The sequence below is a fragment of the Microcebus murinus genome, chromosome 15 (assembly GCF_040939455.1).
Source record: "Microcebus murinus isolate Inina chromosome 15, M.murinus_Inina_mat1.0, whole genome shotgun sequence".
Taxonomy (NCBI): Eukaryota; Metazoa; Chordata; class Mammalia; order Primates; family Cheirogaleidae; genus Microcebus; species Microcebus murinus.
The window spans coordinates 69,678,135-69,701,498 of NC_134118.1; the positions used below are offsets into that span (position 1 = coordinate 69,678,135).

The window sequence follows — 23,364 nt, forward strand, 5'->3', positions numbered from 1 at the left end:
ATTGAACCTCATGTCAATTTTTATTAGTAGGCAGGGCATATCAAATACCCACATAAACACTGTAGTACAGATTTTCTTGCCCCAAATATTTTCAGCAATTTTATTTTATTAATATGAAAATGATGGTTTGAAAACAAACTCCTGCTATCTACTCTGTCTTCAATCCTTTGAATACAAATGGCCTTCCCAGGGGCACCAAGAAGCTGAGAATTGTTCCAGAATTGCCAGCAGTGCTCAATGTGGGTGCTAGCCCATGTTCACCTTTTGACTTTCCCTCTTAATCTGCTCTTGCATTTCTTACTTCCCTGGGTTGCCAGTCCTTTGTTGAGTATGTCCAGCCTTCAGTGTCTATTTCTTCCTTTTCCTTTGAGCCTGCACCCAGATGGGCTCCCTTCTGTGGTGCTTATCACTGTAATATTTGCTTATGTCAGCATCACTAGTGTCTCAAATTATGAGACATTTTCCACCTGCCATCTCCAGTGCCTGGCTCAGTTCTTATCACATAATTAAAATGTTGGGAATACATTTGATGTTTGGACTTTCACATCATTATAGACTTACACCACCAATCACGGAGGTATAAGTCTGTTCATGGATTTGTACAGAATTGATTAAGATTAGAGTTGATTTTTAGAACTTTACAACTTACAAATTAGTGCTAGCAAAATGCATGAAGATAGTGAATGCCATTATGAAACACATTGAGCATTTTAATCTTTAGAACAACCCTAAAGATAATCATTGTGAAACACATTTAAAAATAGTAAAGCTGTGACTCAGAATGATTATTAGTAATTATTTGAAGGTAAATCATAAAGAAAGCAGAGGAAGTAGGGTTTGAGCCAAGATTTATGTGTTACCAAACTTACGATCTTCCTTTTAAGTCATGCACTTAAGTATATGAAGAAGGAGATGAAGAAAAAAAAAAAAAAAGAAGGAATACTTAACTGAATAAGAGAATTAATTTAATACTGTATCATTTGTAGCTTTTCTTCCTAACTCTGGTTATATACCAAGAAACCACACAAAGTGAATCTCTCTAGTTTACCATTCCTTTCCCTTATGTAGATCTGGGTTGCAGTTCAGATTTTTTTTTTTCCTAATGAACAGTACAATCAGTAATAGTTGCACCAAACATTTCAATTTACAATACATATTAAATGAGTTTTCAACTAAAGGTTACACTTTATCTTTTTTTTATTATCCACAGCATAATGTGTTTTAGTATGTACAGGACACTGTGTACTTTATTAGTTTAAAATTAAGATCTAGAGGTCTGAGGCATCACATGCACAGCATAATTCAGTAGCTATTTGGCAGTTCCCCAAGTGCTATGATACTAAAGATAACCATACCAGATAAATCAAGCCCCTAAGTGGACTCTCTGGCCTGGATTTTTTAGATTTTAATGTGTGTATGGAGTGTTTCAGTGCAATTTTCATCATTGTTGATAGGCCAGCTCACATAGCTCTGGGCACCAAAGTAATTTACATAAATTAAGTCATTATTCCAGCAATTAAATCAGCTGGAATTAGCACCAAGCATTTTTTTCCTGTTCTGTGCAATAAGAATGTTTCTATGCTGCAATGTTAGCATATAAGTCTAACAAGCACAACCTTACTTTTGTTACATAACTTTCCAACACACTGTAAGATGATTTTATAGACAAACTATCAAAATGGAGCTTTTGTTTTAAAAAATAAGAAGTACCTGGACTCTTCCATGTAGTAAAAAGGAAACAATTCATAAGAGACATTGTACAATGAATAATTACATTGACAAAAAATAATTGATAAATTGAGAATATAAAGCTAATTATCCCTTAATTTTCTGTTTTTGGTTTATCTTTCAAATCCAGAGAGTTCTTATTGACTTTCTTAATTAATGGATAATAATACAACAAACATTTGCTGAGCTTTTGCTATTTATTCATTCCTTGATTATTGAGTTATTTACTTTAACCACTAAGTGTTAACTGAAGTTCTACTATATGTAAAGAACTCTTTAAGATGCAATGAAAAAAAAAAAAGGACCTGAACTTGGTACAAATGTGAATTTTGTCTTTGCTTAAGACATTTTTGGGATATTTACTTTTAAAAATGTCTCCATGACCTGTGGCAGTTTTTTCTTCTGAATAATGTAAATCAGGGGTTCCCAACCTATGGTGAGTTATATAATTATTTCGTTACATATTATAATGTAATAATAATAGAAATAAAGTATACAATAAATGTAATGCTCTTGAATCGTCCAGAAACCATCCTCTTCCCTCCATCCGTGGAAGAATTATCTTCCATGAAAATGATCTCTGGTGCCAAAAAGGTTGGGGACCGCTGAGTTATGCCAAATATAAAAACAATTAAAATCATTTGGAGCCAAGTCCAGTAAATAACGTGAGTATTCCTAGAATTACGAGGGAAGGCTAGTTTTGATCAAAGTGTTTATATAACAAAATAATGAGATCATTTTTTCTTTTGTGTTCTGAAAACAATTTCAAACCTGTGGTTTTGGCATGTTCCCAACCCCTCTTCATGGCCTTTGCGGACAAAATCCTTACACAACTAAGCAGAGAAATACAAAGGCCCACTTACATTTCCTGCTCTGAATTAAGTAGGCTTGAGGCTAATTCTTTCAGGACCAACCTTCCCATCAAGTCCCAAGCCAATGTGGAAACTACCGGGGCACCACTTAATTTAAATGTGCTATCTACCAAAGCTCCTGTGTCTGAATTGTTTCATAAGGTGATGCACAAAGTGACTTTAAACTCTTGAAAGTTTGATTTCCACAAGATACTGTGGCACTTTGGCCTAATGCACACTTTGTGCAAAAGCTCTCCTTGATTACTTGTCTGTCACAAGTTACCGAAATTACTAAACATAACCTCTTGTTAGCCTACCGTGTTTCCCCGAAAATAATACCTACCCATAAAGTAAGCCCTAGCAGGATTTCTAAGCATTTGCGCAATATAAGCCCTACCCCAAAAATAAGACTTAGTGATGGGCGTGGCTGCACAGCATATCTGCACAACCATGCATTTCGTCGCCCAGCGGTAAAAAAGACGAGCAGCTCTTCTCATCTGCCCCATCAGAGCTCTATTGCTCCACATGAGAGACTGGGGGCAATTGGGGTCAATGGTTCTAAAGGAAATAGAGTCGCAAGAAATTCAGGATGGAATTCGGGGTTCGGAGAGTTATGATGATGTTCCAGAAGAAGACGACTTAACTATATTTGAATAAATGTAGAATGTTGTACCGTACTTAAAAAAAATAACACATCCCCTGAAAATAAGCCCTACGGTGTCTTCTTAAGGAAAAATAGATATAAGACCCTGTCTTATTTTCGGGGAAACACGGTAGCATTTAGATTGAAAGAGTCAATCCCATTCTTATCTGGTTTTATTTTATTTCTTAAGCAAATTCAAAGGCTTTCTCTCGTGATTTCAAGCAGTTTATTCCCACCTTTTGCTTGGCTCTAGCATCTTAATCTCTCGAGTGGACATTTTGTTCAATTTGTTAAAATTGTTATCATCATAACCAATAAACCTTTATTCAGCAACTGAAAAATGTGGCACAGTATCTCTAAGTTTGGCAAAATGTATTCTGCTCATCTTCTGCTTTCTACAGCTTAAAGAGGTAGATAAATATATTTTAACCCAAACTTGGTAATTGTATATTATATATATAATGGGAATTGAAAACATGGATGATTTTTTAAAAACCACTATGGAATAAAATATGGTAAAAATAGATTATGAAGAATTGTGTGGAAACAACAAAAAGTAGCAGTAATGGCATATCTCTATTAATATTTTATTTTATTTTATTTCTTTCCTGTTTTATAATGTGTAAAGACTAATGAAACCAAGGAAGGCTTTATTGGGAAAAAATGCAAAGTTACCTATAAAATTATGTAAATAGACTCTTCTTATGATTATTCTGTTCAGAACACAAATTTATACTGCAAATGGAGGGCTTTTTTATCAAGTGAAGAAAAGCAATTTTTTTTACAAATATTTTTTTATTCTGAACATTACATAAACTACACAGACACTAAAAGATATACATTTTTTTAGAAACATCAAAATAAACCCAGATAATCTATATTTTATTGATCTGAAAACCTTCTCAAGTTTAACATTTCTATGTTAAATGTATAATTATAGAATATTTTTAAGAATGTTTTCTAACTTCTTTTATAATAATTCCTTCCTTCAGTTAACTAATTTTTATGGTAGTTTACATTTCCTTTTCCATGTTGGTTTACGTTTGACTTAAGGATGTTTATTAGTTAATGCAACAAAGTGGGTGGTCTTTTAATTAATATTACCACTCAGGTTTGTAAAAGGGCATGTTTTTTTATAACTATTTAAAATTTATACACTGATACATTAGATATTTTGTTTAAGAATACTTAAAAACAATTGGTATCATTTTTTGAACTGGATGGATCATTATTTTGAAATTCATTGTTAAAAATAAAATGAGTTATGCTTCACTGTGGTAGCTCATTGATAAATATTTAGTCTATAGTTTTTCTTCTATCTCTATTTTTTTGGCTAAGAATTGTTTTTAATTTGGTGAACAGTATGTTATTTAGGAATATGAAAAACATTGATACAGTTATGAAATCTAACAACTTTACAAAAGAAAAAAATATTTAAAAATAACTCTAAGAAGTATTCTCATTGAAATGAATATTTATATCCAAGTTAGTTTTTCCTTCCTTATATGTGTATAAATTTAAACTTTAGAATACATAACTCTCTCAGTGCCTCAGAGAAAATAGCTTACCATTTGTGAAGTGTTTATTATGTATGCTAAGCATTATACGGAATTCTATAAACATATCATCTCTGTTAATCATCACAAAAATATTATGAGGCAAGTGTGTTTATTTTATCCTTTTTACAGTAAAACAAATTGAAGCACGGAGAGATGAAATAATATACTCAAGTTCCATAGCTGGTAAGTGGTACAGTTGAATAAAACTCTCATGCCAGGTCTAAAAAGTAGTCTCTTAACTATTATATTTGGATGCATAGATAGGCTAATAGTTATTTAAAGTTGTAAATCAAGAGAAGACACTACAAAATCTAACTATAGGATATTTATATAAAATAGCATCACTTTATTGTGCAAGCTAGCTTGAAAATATGGGTGAACTTTGACAGATCGTGAAATTCAAACCTGTCATTGTCCAAAAGCATGCAGCCTTTCATTTTTGTATTAATGATTTAAGTGCGAATTATTTTAAATATTATCCTCCTTATTCAAGAAATAGTTTTCAGGCCCAGAGCCCATAAACAAAATTTTCTGCTTTCAGAAATTAAGGCCTGCTGCGCCTCCATGGAAGAGATCATGCTTTGAGGTGGAGATGGTACCTTTTTCTCTAGCATGGAAAAATGCATGTAAATCCATTTTTGAATGAACAGGTCCATCTATCTCAATTAAGGCAAATTAGTTTCCAAAGCTTTTGGCAGTTTAGACATTATAGGAAGGCTATTTTATGTAAATGTGCCAATTTACATAAAATATACACTTCAAAAGTTTATGGGAAAGCATTTTGTATAATTCACTGAAATAATTTCACAGTCCTTTCAAATGATGATTTTTAAAATGACTCAAATGGCAGGCACCTCTTTGAAGAAATAGGCATGGTGCTGCTTGACCCAATGTTCCCTCACACTTTCAGGTGGCAGTGTTAAATTTTTAAGAGTGGCGTGGCCAGGGCTTGAGCGGTGTAATCCTAGCACTCTGGGAGGTGGAGGAGGAGAAACATTTCAGGCCAGGAGTTCCAGACTAGCCTGGGCAAGAGCAAGACCTTGTCTCTATTAAAAAATAGAAAAAAATTAGCTGGACATGGTGGCACCTGTAGTCCCAGCTACTCAGGAGTCTGAGGCAGGAGGATTGCTGGAGCCCAGGAGTTTGAAGTTGCTGTGAGGTATATGACACCACTATGCTTTACCCGGATGACAGAGTGAGACTGTCTTAAAAAAAAAAAAAAAAGTTCTTAAGAGTTCAAGATTCAACTTTGCAGGGTTCTGTCCAAAGTGTTCCGTTCAGAAGCTTGCATTTTGTAACCTCTTATGTTTTCTGTTTGACCATTTCCTGCTCCATTGAGTTCTTCCTACATACCAAAATAGGCAAAAATAGGAATTTAAGATTTCCTCTAAGAGCCTCTGTCCAAAATATCCAGTGCTGAAACAACAAAAGGTAGTAGTAATGGCATATGTCTACTAATATCTTGTTTCTTTTTTCTTTCTTTCCTATTTTATAACATGTAAAGAATAAAACTGGTTCAAGGACCTACAGGTCAGAATTTTTATCTTTTTACATCCAAAAGGTGGAGCAAATTTGGACTGTTCTGAAGAATAAGTTATTTTATGCTCTCAAAATTTAAATTGTTCAAGTAAAAACACACAATCACTAACTTTACCCTGATGAAATATTAGTAACAACAAATAAAGCAGTCTCATATTTTAGCCTAAAATTGCAGGTAAAAGTGTTAGATAATAGTGCTGGATAAAGGAAAATGATGTTTTAAAAACATCTGAAGTCATATAATTAAGAGAAGACAAATTTTAATTTATACCTGAAAGACTGTTTTGAGAAACTATAATAGAACTTGCAGGTTTCATAGTTGTATTTGGATGGCTTTGTAGTTAGCTAGAGATGTAGGAAGTAACTCCAAGAGAAGATAGAACAGCATTCAGCAAGAACAAAACGGTTCCCAAGAGGTTGAGACAAACAGCAGCATTCCATGACAGAGAAGTCTGTGAGAAATTGGTACTTTAAGGCAAGAACTGGCCTCTTCAACAGCTATGGATAGCATCTTCAGCAAAATAAGAAATACTTGCTTTGTCAGTCTTGTAACTTATAAGAAAGATATTATCTGAATGTTTTCAAATTACATGTATGTATGTATTTATTTATCAAGACCAAGTCTCACTCTGTCACCCTGGCTAGAGTGCAGTGGCATCATCGTAGCTCACTGCAACCTCAAACTCCTGGGCTCAAGTGATCCTCCTGCCTCTGCCTCCCGAGTAGCTGGGACTGCAGATGTGTGCCACAAATGCCCTTTTGGGCACTGTTGCGAATGAAATTGTTTTCTTCATTTCATTTTGTGATTCTTCATTGCCAATATATAAAAATACAATTGATTTTTGTGTATTGGTTTTGCATTCTCTGCCCTTGCAAAACTCATGTATTAATTCCAGTAAAATATTTTTTTGTAAATTCCTTAAGATTTTACACATGCAGGATCATAAGTCCATGAATAAAGACAGTTTTGCTTCTTTCCACTTTGGATGCCATTAATTAATGAGTTTGCATTTTAGTGTGCTAGCTATAGCCTCCATGTTGGATTAAGGCAGTATAAGCAGATTTCTTTGCCTTGTTGTATATCACCAGGGGAAAGCTTTCACTCTTCTGTCAAGAACCTTATTAGCTGTGATTTTTTTTTTTTCATAGATGTCCTCTATTAGATTGAGAAAGTTCCATTTTATTTCTGGTTTACTGAGAGTTTTTATCGGGATTAAATGTTGGGTTTTGTTAAATACTTTTTGTGTGTTTTTATGGAAAATTTTATGTGATATTCTTTATTCTGTTAACATGGGTTATTATATTAATTTTCAGATGTTAGACCAACCTTATATTTCTGGGATAAATCTCACTTTTTTCGTAATCTATAATCCTTTTTTATGTGTTGCCGGAATAATTTTGCTAAGAGATTTTTTGCCTGCATGTTTCTAAGAAACATCTGCCTCTAAGAAATTTTTTTTGTGTCTATGTGTTTCTCTGACTTTGGATCAAGGTAATATTGGCCTCATCAAATAAGATGGGATGTATTTTTTTTTCTTACTGTAACCCTGAAAAGTGTTTGTGTAGGATTGGTATTGTTTCTTCCTTCAATATATGTTAGAGCTCACCAGTCAAGTCCATTTGGGCTTGGGCTTTTCTTTTTTAGAAAGATTTTACTTACTAATTCAATTAATTTATTTGTTAGGTCTACTAGGATATAAGATGACTAGGTAGAGATCTCCCCCACTGGGGGAAACATTTCTGTAAGCAGCTATAGAACTTTCCCCTGTAGCCACGAAGGCTCTCCAGAGGAAAAACACCCTATTGCTTTGGGATGTGTGTGGTGGTGGCTGGGAGGGTGGCGGGTGGGGTTGGTGGTAAGGGAGCATGAAGCTGGCTCATGGAGCCGTCATGGAGCCAGGTAGGACCAGGGGCTCGGGGATTGCTACTGTCCATGCAGGCTTCCTCTAAAAATCCTTTTTTTTCTTTAAAGTAAATGCTGTCCCTGATCTTTGCTGTGCCTAGGGGACCCCGAGTTTGAAGCCTCTCTGTTTCAGTTTCTCCACAGAATTATCCTCTAGGACCAAGCTAGGGTTTGGGAGATGAAGTTGCTGGGATAGGACGGTAGATTGGAGATCTGAAGGCCAATTGGTCTTTAAGTCAACTCCAGTCTCCCCAGTTTCTTTCTGTCCCTTTATGTCCATTTGCATAGTACCTGGTGAATCCGTATGTCTGAATCTGGAGCAAGAAAATCACTTTCTTCTTATGTCATTCTTATCTGCAGGCACATGAGCTTCAGCTTTCTCTCTTCTGGTAATGCTTCTATTGATTTGTCATCTTCAAAATATATATCAATATCATTTAGCGGCCATTATTTCCTTTCCTGTTCTTTTTATCTCTGCAGTCATAATGCATTACTCTTGCTTTAGTAGAGCTTTGGAAGGAAGCAAAACTATATATCTGTTTTCAATCAGCCAAGCTTAACTAAAAGTCAAAAGATTAATTTTCCACTTGTGATTGATTTGGTGTTAGCTCTGATGCTGGTAAATATTATTAATAAACTGAGAAAATGTGTATAGAAACATTAGTTGTCTGGGAAAAAGTAAAACTAGCTAGATGAAAAGATTTTACATTGCTTCATTATGTATTCGTCATAACCCATGACTACTGTTGCTCATTGACAGATGTTACACTCCACACATTGAATAAAATTTTCATCAGTGATGTTTTACCATCACAAAGTGAAGCCTATGCAGATTAAATATTTAATACTCACTGATGCTGAATACATGGCCCTTAGCTACAAATAGGTTTTGTGACTGTTGGTTTTGCTTTTACATTTGGCACCTTTTTACATTAGGTCTTCTTGTAACCACCTCTATCCTTCAGTATCATTCTACATTTTTTTACCTTTATTTCCAGTGTGGGAGACTTTGACTTTCATTCTGATGAAGTGGGGATAGTTGTAAATTACTATTACTTTTTTTTTTTTTTTTTTACCTAAAAAGAGCGTGGGGCCAAACGGGGTCAGTGACAATCCAGTCAGGCTGTGTATACTGGAGATACAGAGGTGTAGAGCAAGGAAGGTGATTCTTTGGGGTCCTGGACCATAGGTTCCAGAGTTTGAGGAAAAGACAATAAATCAATGGCAGCCCGACAGAGTTCTCTGATGAATTTGATAACCTTTCTATGTCATAGAGAAAAAAGGAGCTACACGTATAGTATTTCTGTTGCAGAATAACTCTCTTTCCTATTTGTGCCCAAAGCTATTGACTTGTACAATGCATTTCTGAAACCATCTATTTTATTTAGTTATTTAATTTTTCTGCAAATGACAGGATTTTATTATTTTTGTGGCTGAATAGTATTCCAGTGTGAGTGTGTGTGTGTGTGTAATTTTCTTTATCCATTCATCTGTTGATAAACACTTAGGTTGATTCCATATCTTTGTTATTGTGAATAGTGCTGTGATAAACTTAGTGGTGCAAGTATCCCTTTGATATTCTTATTTCCTTTTCTTTGGATTAATCCCCAATAGTGGGACTGCTGGATCTTATGATAGTTCTATTTTTAGTTTCTTGAGAACTCTCCATGGTATTGTCCATTATGGCTGTACTAATTTACATTACCACTAACAGTATATAAAGTTCCCTTTTTTCTGCATCCTTTCCAGCATCTGTTCTTTAATTCACTTCACATTACAGAGAAGAAGAAAAATGCAATTAAGTGTTTGGAAAATTTTCACTTAAAATATAAAAGGAATGGGAGTCTGCAGTAATACCATTTTCATGAATTAATATCTACATGAATAAAATATTATTTTGTTGCTTTTTCTAAAGTCTCTTTGAATCAGGCTTTCTTTGTGCCTGCCTACCTGACTGACTGCCTTCCCTCCTTCTTTCCTTTCTTCCTTCCTATCTTCTTTCCTTGCTCCCTTCCATTATTTCTTTTACTTTTATTTCTTCTTTTTTTGTACTCTATTTCAATAAGATAGGATTTTAAAACTTTTTGTAATAGCCAACTATGCATATTTTAATTGAATGTGAAAATAACATAGAGAAAAATATGAATTTCCTATGTTTCCTATCCTACCATTGACTTATCCTATTTGATTCAATATTAATAGGATGAAATAATTAGTTAAAATGCAAATGTTCTACTGTTTTTTTCAATGTCTCTCTAAAAATAAAATTGTGTTTGTTTCATTATTTCTTGATTCAGACCAAACATGGAACAATTTCTAAAATAAAACCTTAGATACTGTAAGAAAACAAACGCATCATTATAAATAATTACTTTTGGGGAAACTTCAATAAGATTTGAGCAAAATTACCTTCAATTTTTTTTATTGTTTTCCTTTGGTTTTACAAAAGTATTATTTATAAAGCTATTCTGTGACATGAAAAATGAAAGGCAATTGCTTATACCTATCTTGTTCTTTCATTGATTCTTTCACTGAGTACTATATGCCATGTACACTACCAGGGAGAATATATGGTAGGCAACAAAACAGACATGCAGGGGAGTAAATTAGAGAAAATAAACTAAAGAATGAGGAAGCCAGTATTTGCAATATCTGAAATGATATGAAAGAAATAGATAAGGTGCTAAGATCGATTATGTGAGTTGGGGTCTTTAGTTACAGTGGATAGAAAGCTACAGTGATTATTTGGCATTTAAGTTGAAACTTTAATGAAGAGAAAGCACCAGCCATGTGTAAAGTCCCAGGGCAGTATAATTCTAGGAAAGGAAACAGATTTTGCTAAGGTTTAAAGCTTGAAATAGCTTGGAATTTTGGAGACACCGAAGTTACAATGAGTGAGAGTGGGAATGGGATGAGGTGAAATTGCAGAGGACTGGAGAGTTAATAGGAGCCAGATCCTTCAGGGCCTTGGAATTGCTCATTGGATTTTATGTGAAGTATAAGCTGCTGAAGCAGGTTAAATGGGTAAGTGGTGTCATTTAATGAGTGTTTATCAAGGATTCCTCTTAATTTTGCCTGGAGAGTCAGTTGGAGAGATCAGCAGAGCAACTGAGAAGACTGAATGAGAGGGTAGTGCAGTGAATTGGCAGGAGGTGATGGCAGCTGACACTGGGAGGTTTGCAGTGGACTTGGAGAAATTCCGTGTGTTTTAGAGGTCAGATTGTTAGGACTGGCTGTTAATTATATTTATGGGTAAAGGAAAGAGAGATATTAAATGTAGGTCCTAGACTCTTATATAAGAAACTCGTTAGTAATGTTTAATATAAAGGGAAAACTGGGGAGGAAATGAATTTAGAGGGTAAATTAATGAATTTCATTTTAGATAAATCAAGAATGAGATATGGAGAAGTCTAATGGCAAATACCTTTGAGGAAAAGTTTGGGCTGGGTGTATACATTTGAGTCCTCAGACACAGGTCATTTTGGGGCGATTGGAAATAGATGATGGTACTCAGAAAGAAGGATAAGAAGAAAGAAAGGGCAATTCTTTCTGAACTCCAACAACCCAAAACTTTGGGATGGTGTCTAGGAGAAGTCAGCATAGATTCCTGGTAATCATAGCCACAAAGGGAGGGGAATAGCAGAAGAACGTGGTCTCACGGAGACCGAGAGCACATGGTTTTAGCAGAATCATAGCAGGGTGGTCCATGGAACACAGGTGAGATGTGTTAGGACAAAGGAGTATTCACGTGGAAGTTGTTGGGACCTAGGTCCAATGGAGTAGTGGGGCGAGAAACCAAGTTAGAGTGTTGACGAGTGACTTGGGGAAGTGGAGAATAGTGCAGGTATAAACGGAGTTTCAAAAATGTAAGTTCTGGAGAAGAGCAGAAAAATGGCAATGGCTCAGTAAAGTTGTGGATATAAAGAGAGTTTTCCTTCTGCTTGTTGGTATGTTTCTGTTTGCATGCTTGTATTTATTTGTTAAATATGGGAGAGCAGCAGGTTTATATGCTAATGAACATTATAATTGGGGGAGAGGTAGAGAGAATGCCAAAGAGAGGGCAGTACCAATAGTAATAAAGTGTTGCTACAGCAAGAACAGAAGAACAGAAAGAACCAAGAACAGAAAGGATCCAAGCACCTGTGAAGTTAGTGGTTTTGGAGGGTATGGAAAGAAGCATTGGTATTAATATGTCCTGCAACAAGGAAGAAAGACTGGGAGATTGCATGTAAATAAATGAGTTGCTGTTTAATATCTTCTATTTTCCTTATGAAGTATGAGGCACATTCATCCACTGAAAGCAGGGATGGGGGATCAAAGCAAGTTTGGCATTAGCATGGGAATAAATTGACAGGGAATAAATGAACTGACAGTGAGCAGTGGTAAAGAAAAACCAATGCTGACACTTGCTAAAATGGTCAGGAAGACTTTATTTGGGACTATGGCAATAGGTGTCGAGAGTTAGCAATAGGGGAAGAGGTCAGGCTCAACTCCAAATACAACAAGAACAAGTGGGGATTATAGCCAAGGAGCAGGGCGGGGAGGGTCAGCGGATGGAGAATGACTAAGAGGAATCATCAAGGGTGGGGGAATTCTGGTTAAGCCGACTTAGGATTCTTGCTGAAGGCAGGCCAGGATGATGAGATACCACCTGGGGGATGGTGGGGGATGTGGAATTTGATCAGATATCCAGGGTGAGCAGACAGCAACTGGGTTCCTTCTAACCTGACGTAGCAGGATTCTTGCTAAAACTGGACTCTACATGGGCAAACATGGAAGCCCAAGGGCGAGACCTAGTAGAAAAGGGCTCAGAGGCACCTGTCTAAAGTTTGGTCAAGGACAGAGAGTCTGTTACCGTGACACTAGTTCAAATAGAGATTTCCAAATCATTTTATGCATACACTGGAAATATGTTCAGAAGACATAAAAATAATTTGAAAATAATGGCATATCATTTATATGGAAATGGCTTTCTTTGGTGTCTGCACTCCCGCTTCCCATTTGTATTAATGCGTAAGTGTGCTCTGTTGGCCTTCCTGGGGGGTAGTATTGGAAAAGGCGGGAGCTCCAGAAAAAGTGAGGACTTCAGAGAGCCCTCCAAGAATAGCATGGCCAGAAAGACTGGTGCTTCCTCAGAACCGCCACCGAACTTTTCTGACTTCCCTTCCAGGACCCACTACTGTCTATCCTGTAGCTTGTACATGTCTCTTCTCCGTCTTGAAAGGAAATGTTCATTTCTGATTTATTCCTATACCTCTCTCAATACCTGGAAAAGTTTATTCACCTAATTATCCCATCAATAGTAATCGTATGCATGAATAAATACAATTTGGCTCGCTTTTCCACTAGTGATGATGAGTTTATCGCAAGGTGGTTATGTTCCTTAACTCACTTTTTCTGTCTCTCTTTCTCTATGTCTTGCTTTTTCTCTCTCTTGTCACCTAGATCTCTTGGAAATATATCCTGTGACCTGGACCTTACTTTAAGTACTGGAGCTTGTAAATTTATGTCAAGTTCCGTTATTTGCTTCATTTGTAGGTGATTATGGTCAACAGAAGGATGAATGAAATCAATTTCTTCAGGGATTTTTTTGGAGGGAGGGGAATACGTAAAGATCATAAGTTCTATTTATCTTAAAATGAAATCCAATTTGGTAAATACACTTGCCATACGGAAATGCACCTGGCAAATATTGGTAAATATGTAATACTGAATTTTACCAGCATTGAACTTACAGTGAAATTGAGCTGGCTAATGCTTCAGTCGTATTTTAGGGTTAGGAAGCTAATTGCAGTCAGAAATAGAAAAGAATCAAATGTTTGAATTTTGTCTGTATTAGTTAAATGGGTAGTTTCCTCTAATGAAACTTTAAACATGAATTCCACTTACTGATAAAGAGCATGGTAAAATGTAAATATTTAGCTCCAAATCTCACTTTCAGGGGTCAGATTTTAAACTTGGATTAAAATTTGGATTGATATTACACTTTCCATAAACTGAAATCTTAGCTTCAGGTTATGAAGACTGGTTGAATGTCTCATTACTATGATATGAGTGCTATTTTCCTCTCATTCAAGTTGGGCTTTTATTCATCCATGTACTTCTCAAAACAAGTAGGTAAGAAATGTCTGTATAAAAAGTTGAATTGAGTCTTCAACACAGAACTCATTTGTCTAAATTATGATTTGTTAGAACCAGGACAGTTGCAGCAAAATACTTGTCACCCCAAGCCATCAGCATATTGTTTTAAAATTTCATATTTTAATAAGGAATATTCTTTCCTTAACTCTTACCCTGCCAGTAATATTATTTACAATGATATACCTGCTGAGAATATCATAAAAGGCAAATTGCATAGAGGAAATCATTCTAATTTAGGTGTCTGAATAGCATAAAATTGAGAACTGTATTGTGGCATGATGTTTTCATAAAACAATGTTGACACTGGTCAATGGGTTGAGCAAAGTTGTTCCTAAAGTAAGCAGTTAGGGATCTAGGAGCACCTAGCTCGATAAGGGAGTGTCTGTGATTTCCTCAAAGTAAGTGGTTCCCCCAAAACTAAGTGGTATTGATCTCAGAAAAACTTTCCAAATCCATTAAGATGAATTATGTATGGCAGTAATCCTTAGTCATTTTTCCAGCTTGCTTATTTACCTAGCGTGTATCCTCAGCATACTCCAACCACTCAATACCATACATCACACACACACACACACACACACACGCATACACAGACACACACACACAGACACCCACACACACACACACGCCCCTTCCAGAGCCAGAGTACAGTCATGATCCAAAATCAGTACCATACAATGGAAGTAGGTGAGTAAATTAATTTATCTAAAAAGGCATATATGGAATTTATGCTCTTGCTACTTCGAAATATATTCTTATATGGGCTTTAATTACAGAGAGAAATTTAACAGCTCAAGGGTTAGTAAAAATGCAAAATGGAATTTTTGTGTTTTTAGACACAGTACTTCTGGTTAAATAATTCAGCTTTGTTTTACCCAACATTGTTTCATAGCAACACATTCCCCTCACTGCCACTTCAGTAACTAATCGGAATCCCTTATACACACACAGAAGCATATAAGCAAGCAGCATGCAGTTCATCTGGAATTAACCACAATATACAAAACAGGTATGCTTTGAAATCTGCAGATTCTTTGGAAAGAACAAATTCAAGGAGCTGATGGTTATTATTCCTAGCTCTCAAAATAAATATGTATAAGTTCTAACTTATAAACTCTGTGAAAGGAGAGACCTTGTTTACAAATAGCATGCCTAGAACATTCTTGGCACATAGTAGTCATTCAGTAGAAGTCATAAAATCATAATATTTTCCCTACTTTGCTATTTATTTAAAATATGTTATTAGATTTAAGACTGGGTGCATTGACTCGCGCCTGCAGTCCCAGCTACTAAATGGTGGAATGTAGACTTGGGGGTATTACTATTATCACTAACTACACTTATAAAAAAAAAAAAAAAAACTTGCCAGGACTTCCAAAATGTATAAGAGGTTTATTTGTTAGTGGGATACCAGGGGAGACATTTGAGGAATGAAGTTCAAATCAGAGTGGTACTTCAAGAACTGTGATCAACTGGCATGGGTAGGACGCATTCGGAGGGAGAAGAGCAGAAGCAGGGAAAACCATCAGGTGTCACCTGTCACTTCCTATGACAAGGTAATTAAAGCATGAACTTCAGTAGCAGCAGAAGCAGTGCCCGAGAAGAAAGCATGGGTGGGCTTCTAATTTCATTCATCATTGTCATTTACTTTAGTTCTTGTGCCATCTCTTATTTTGATCTTGCCTCCTCTTAAAGGTGCTCTCAGCAAACTCTTAAATATTCCAGACCTGTCTTTTGCTTCTTGGCCAAAATGTGTGTGTTTAGTATGGGTTGTTCTTTGCTGCTGCTGTTTTTAGGGGAAAAAGTATGTTCATGCCTTTGGGTGGTTGGACGGTGGGACGCTTACGGACGTCTCAGCTTTTGCTGCAGCTGATTCTTTGCCAAGATGAGACTGGCCAAGGGATGGTGGAAGCTGTTGAATTTTCTTTTTCTTTTTCTTTTTGTATTGGCCCAGCACATTACATCAGAGTGGGCACACAGCAGTTACTAAAAATCACTAAAAAAGAAAAAAAAAATCAAATTAACTTGAGAAGAACTTAAAGCAAAAACCTACTTTAATCAAGCACTGGGCTATTTACGTACCTTATTTCACAGTAGCTCATTTAATCGTTACAGCAGTCCTTATAGTTCAGAGGAGGAAGTGAGCCTCAAAGATCACACACAAAGTATGTGGAGAAGCTAAGACTCAAACACAGGTAAATCTGTGCCCAAAGCCATGCTTTTAGTATTATGTTATACCACACACATATAGTCTTCCAAAACCTGTTCTCTCCTAGAGAATTCAGAATTCAGCCAGACACTGTGTCAGAAAAGTTTCTTTGAGTATGCACTGTGTCATTTTAAGTAATGTGTATAGATGACTGAGAAAATTGAGATTTCACAAGGAATATAAGTTTTAGGTGGACGAAAATTAATATTAAAGTATGCTTTGAGAATTGAACCTGTTACAGAGTTTAATAAATATCTCTTAATATAATTATTGCCCACATGTTTACTGTCAGTACCACTACTGCTGTTACTAACGATAGCTATCTTCGAGTGCCAGTGTATACAAGGCAGTAGGCTATGCATATGACAGATGTTACTTAATGGTATCAAGTATCTGAAGTTATTTTCAAAAGCCCCAATTGAAATCAGTCCTAGAAGTGGGAGGAAATGAAATTGCAATACATTTTGTGTATCAGTGATATTATTAAAATTTGGGCCATCCCAAGTATAGACCAAATAATAATATGCTTAATATCAAGGTAATTATAAAGCTATTGTAGCATGGTATCAGCATAAGGGTAGACAAAAAGACCAATGAAACAAATCCAAAAGTCCCGAAAAAGACCCACCATATATAGTCATATGATTCACAGCCAAGGACCAATTCGGTACTGTGGCAAATGGATGAGCTTTTCAATAAATGGTGCTGGATCAGTTAGAGATGAGAAAAAATAGGGTCTTGATCTCTACCTCACACTGTACTCAAAAACCAATTCTAACTTTATTGTGGGTCCAAATGTGAAAAGTAAAATTATAAAGCTTCTAGATGATAGCATAGGATATTTTTATGACCTATGGGGGATTTTTATGGGGTAAGTAAAGATTTTTAAAAGAATAAACCAAAAGCACTAACCATAAAGAAAACTTCAGACATCATTAGTTAAGAACTATTGTTCATCAAAAAACACCACTGAGAGAGTGAAAATACAAGTTATACAGACGATGTTTGTATACATATACACATATTTGACAAAGAACTCACATCCAGAGTACATTAAGAACTCTTACAAATCAAAAGCAAATAGGACAGCCAGCAAAAGTGAATAAAATGATTTAAATTGGCAGTTCTTAAAAGACGGTACCCAATGTCCAAATGACACATGAACGAGTGCTAAGTGTCATCAGTCGTACAGGAACTACACATTCAAACCACCATGAGATTTTATCACATACCCATCAGAGCAACTAAAAATTCCAACACTACTAGTTGTTGGCAAAGATATGGGACAATGGAACTCATATACAAGCCCTCGGGAATGTAAATTGATACAGTTACTTTAGAAAATGGTTTGGTTATATCTGTAAAGCTAAGTATATGCATACTCAGGAACCATCAATTCCATTTCTAGTTATATACCCCACAAAGGCATACTGTATTCATCAAAAGACACATAGAGCATATACTAGATACATAAATTACAGTAGTTCATACAATGGAAAACCAAACAGCAGTGAAAACAACTGCTTCACACAATAAGGATGATTTTCCAAACATAAGGTTGGAAAGAAGAACCCAACGCTACAGGTTATTATATATTGTAGGATTCCACTTATGTCAATTCAAAAGAGTGAAAATTACTTATGATGGTAGAAATCAGAACAATTCTTGGGTACATTTAATGGTGAGTTAGAAGGAAAATAAAAATAGCTTCTGGGATGTGGTCAGTGTTCTGCGTCTTTATTTATTTATTTATTTATTTATTTATTTATTTGAGACAGAGAGAGTGACTCTGTCACCCTGGATTAGAGTGTCGTGGCATCATCATAGCTCACAGCAACCTCAAACTCCTGGGCGCAAGCAATCCTCCTGCCTCAGCCTCCCGAGAAGCTGGGACTACAGGTGTGCACCACCATGCCTGGCTTATTTTTCTATTTTTAGTAGAGTTGGGGTCTCACTCTTGCCCAGTCTGGGCTCAAGTGATCCTCCGGCCTCGGCCTCCCAGAACGCTAGGATTACAGGTGTGAGCCACTACGCCCATCCAGTGTTCTGTATCTTGACCATGGTATGATTACAGGAGTTTGTTCTATTTGTAAAATGCCATCAAACTTTCTACTTAGGATTTGTTCACTTTTCTGTGTGAATATTATTCATTAGTTAGAAGGTTTCCTTTTAAAAAAATAGCATTATAAATATAAAAATTACTCCCAGTATTAAATAGCACTGACATAAATTGGTCTTTAAAATATTTAAAGAAGAAAATAAATATTACTAAGAAGAAATATTTTAATAACCCATTAAGTTTTTGTATTTGAAAAGAATTTTCTCAATAAACATTTTTGAAAAAAGATACAAAACTTATTTTTGAAATTATAAACAATAAAAGGAAAATGATTCTGAAACAATTTGTATTTACTTACTGAAAAATACTATGTCTAAGTTGTGACATAGTATTTTTCTTTTCATTATAAAACAAGGGGATATTATTGAAAATGCCCTTGTGTCATAAAAAGAAAAATAGTATGGCCAATAAATAAATCTCCCTAAGAATGTTACAGTTTACTAAGTCCAGCTGCTAGTGATATTTTAGATTCATTCATTCACTCATTCCAACGTCTCAAAGGGGTTTTACAGGGTGAAATTCAAGCAAATTTTCAACTTTCTGGGTGTTCTTAAGAGGCTAATAAATCTATACAGCTAAATTATTGTGTCCGACAAAACCCACTGTTACTCAACTGCAGGGTTTCCCAACAAAACACTATTCACACATTAGTCTGGATAATTCTTCTTTTCCTTCTTTTTTTGTAGGGGACTGTCATGTGCATTGTAGAATGTTTACCACTATACCGGTTTTGATTTGAATTTTGGCTTGACTGTTACTGACATATATGAATGCCTCTGATTTGTGTGTATTGATTTTGTATCCTGAGACTTTACTAAATTCATATATCAATTCTAGGAGTCTCTTGGATGAATCCTTGGGGTTTTCTAGATATAATATCATCGGCAAAGAGCAAGAGTTTGATCTCATCTGCCCCCATTTGGATGCCCTTAATACCCCTGTCTTGTCTGATTGCTCTAGCAAAGACTTCGAGCACTGTGTTGTATAGAAGTGGAGATAGTGGGCAACCTTGTCTGGTTCTGGTTCTAAGTGGGAATGCTTTCAGTTTTTCCCCATTCAGATGATATTGGCCATGGGTTTGTCATAAATGGACTTGATAATTTTAAGGTATGAGCCGTCTATGCCTATTTTGTTAATTTGTTAAGAGGTTTTATCATAAAGGTGTGTTGGATTTTGTCAAAACTTAAAATTCTTCAGACATTGCCAAATGTCCCAGATAGAGGGAGCTGATCCTCCCTGGCTGAGAACCACTGCTCCACTGTTACATATATTTGAATATTTGAGTGATAAATTTTAGTTCCTTGACATTCCCTTTAGTATTCTGTAAATAATTGCATTTGTTATTTTTTTTTTTTTTTTTTTTGAGACAGAGTCTCACTTTGTTGCCCAGGCTAGAGTGAGTGCCATGGCGTCAGCCTGGCTCACAGCAACCTCAATCTCTGGGGCTCAGCGATCCTACTGCCTCAGCCTCCCAAGTAGCTGGGACTACAGGCATGCGCCACCATGCCCAGCTAATTTTTTGTATATATATTTTAGTTGGTCAATTAATTTATTTCTATTTTTGGTAGAGACGGGGTCTCACTCAGGCTGGTTTCGAACTCCTGACCTTGAGCAATCCGCCCGCCTCGGCCTCCCAAAGTGCTAGGATTACAGGCGTGAGCCACCGCGTCTGGCTTCATTTGTTATTTTTGGCTTCACCTACTTGTTGCTGTTTTTGCAATCATATCTGGGAAAAGGTTGGAATTAATATTTCTGATATCATTTTGCTATTGTACAAGAAAGTGGAATCAATGAGAATTCCATTCCAGAACAAAAGAAGTCAAGCAAGTAGTTTTCAGTATTCAGTGCAAGAAATCAGTGTTTACGGAGTATTTTGTTTTCCATTGTGTTGATTGTACAGAGATGACTGATTGCCTACTTTGGCATTAAATGAGAAAGTAAAGGAATATTTTAAAACTTAAAAAAATTTTTAAAAGCCTACTTGACTTAGATTTTGATGAAGTAAATATTTTTTGTTTAATTCATATGCCTGACAAACTAAAAAAAAACTTTTAAAAAAATAATATTTTATGTTGTAAATAATAGATACAAAAAGAGTCCATTCCTTTTTATGGCATTATTATCAACATTTACAGTGTAACATTTCAAACAGAAATTAAATTAAGAGTTAAAACTTCTGGCCGGGCACGGTGGCTCACACCTGTAATCCTAGCTTTCTGGGAGGCAGAGGCAGGAGGATCACTGAAGGTCAGGAGTTTGAGACCAGCCTGAGCAAGAGTGAGACACCGTCTCTACTAAAAATAGAAAGAAGTTAATTGGCCAACTGAAAATATATAGGAAAAATTAGTCAGGCATGGTGGCGCATGCCTGTAGTACCAGCTACTCGGGAGGCTGAGGCAGAAGGATAGCTTGAGCCCAGGAGTTTGAGGTTGCTGTGAGCTAGGCTGATGCCACGGCACTCTAGCCCCAGCAACAGAGTGAGACTCTGTCTCTAAATAAATTAATAAGAATTAAAACTTCCAATATTAAACTAAAATGTAAATATCTGCTTCCAGGGTCACCTGTCTATGGCACACCAGGTTGGTGTAGGCATGGATGATGGATGGCCTGAGGGGAAAAGAATCCTGGCTCAACACCATCACTGAAACATTAAATAAAATGATTTGCTGAGATTATATAAAGCAGTTAAAAATTCCTATTCCATAGAAGAATACCATTTGAATTTCCTTATTTATTTATGATTCTCTACCAAAAGATAATTTCAAAAGTGAATTTTATAACTATGTATTAGATGATTTCTCAAATACAAAACCTTCTATACTCTGCTGCTTAGCTCAATTTTTGCTTAAAAGAAAGTATTTCCAAATAATTAGAATATATTTCTAAAATTTACAGATTTGCCCAGCATATATAGCTAAGGAGATGGAAGAATCCACAAGTTCTGTTATACAACTGCCATTGTTAAGTAGGAAGGAATGAATATTCAGATTTCTTTGCTATTTTAGAGGGAGAATAACTTCAAAAAACACTTATTCTAGTAATTGGATCTGGCCCTATGAAAGGAAGGGAAGGAAGGAAGGGAGGGAGGGAGGAGAAAGAGTAAGAACAAAAACCCAGTGGTAGTATAGAGTTATTGACTTTGGTAAATACCTTATAATAGACTGATGCCTATTAAAAATTTGATTTCTTAGAGCAAAGAGATGATATGAATAATATGAAAAATATTTCCTTTTGAAACTTATGTTAAATTTCTTATATTGTTAAACCAATAATTTGACAAAGTAATTCTACTTATGTTTAATCTTATAAAATTCTCCATGACAATGTGCATGTTTTTAAAATATAAAATATTACTTGAGACAGACTTTTAAACATAGTGTATAGGCAGTTTAAGAAAAATAAAAGCATTTCTTAATTTTCAGCTTGAACATTATATTACTTTTCTTTCCTCTTCCCCAAAATACAGATATATTGGACTACTAACCAGATTAGGATTAGTTTATGACCCTTTTGGGCTACTTCATGAAAATATAATACAGATTGAGTGTCCCTAAGCTAAAAACCCAGAATACTCCAAAATATGAAACTTTTTGAGCACCAACATAACACTCAAAGGAAATGCTTATGGAGCATTTTGGATTTCATATTTTCAGATTAGTGATACTCAACTGGTATAATACAAATATTCTAAAATCCAGAAAAATCCAAAATCTAAGCATTTGAGATAAGGGATACTCAAACTGTAGTGTGATCAAACTTTTCTTTGATGGACTCTTGCCATTACTCAACTCTGAATATTCTTATATGAAAGAGGAAATGCTTTTAAAAGGAGAAAGGAAATTTTCCATAATTCAAGTGTGTGTATTTTACCATGATTTTCAACTCAGAAAATTATTAAATGTGTCAAATGTATATATAACATGGCAATTGACTTAAGAGAGTTGTTTGAAGGGACTGTTGGCATTGGCTTTATAGATTTTTAAAAGCTAATTTCCACATATTGGCAAGTACAGGACCAGGACTGACATTAATCCTATAATAGGTGTCTGCTATGGCTTCCTACTTACTAGTGGCTCTCTGGGCTGTTACAGTTAGGACAACCTGCGTACACTTATACTTTCTCTTTAGCAGGCATCTGAACAACCCCAATCAAAGCAGAGCAGCAAGAGGAAAACTAGTATTTTTAATTATGTGTGTAAAATACACAATTGTCAAATCCACCTTAAGTGCTAAGTGGACCCTATGTTTGCACTGGTCCAAATCACACCTGCTAAGTGTCACAGAACTTTAGGGAACAGGGATTCATTCAGCCCTCCTAGATGCCTTTTGATTTCAGGAAACTGTTTTCCGTCAGTGATTCTTGGAATCCATTGTGTACAAATAGAAACATTTGAAATTCTATAAAATCTGTACGAGTCAGAATGATGATGGTGGTGAACAAGACATCTGCATCTCTGGACATGCTGCCTCCGTCAGTGCTGCCTGCGTGCACGGGGTCACTTGCAGGCAATGCAAATGCTGCCCGGTGCAGATATAATACAGATTTTATTATTTAGAGAAGAATTTATAAGCAGCCACATAGCAGTGTGCACAGAATCCCTTGAACTCTCATCCCACAGCTTTAAGGCTATGCTTGGATGTCTGCGTGCACCATTGCTGCAGCTCTGGTGGA

The 23,364-nt window shown here is 35.7% G+C and overlaps 1 protein-coding gene across 1 annotated transcript in view; it reads left to right on the forward strand.

The window, feature by feature from the left end:
• The window catches only part of VEGFC (vascular endothelial growth factor C), a 105,665-nt gene that overhangs the window by 44,028 nt on the left and 38,273 nt on the right, over positions 1 to 23,364 (forward strand). The gene's annotated exons all lie outside the window — the stretch shown is intronic.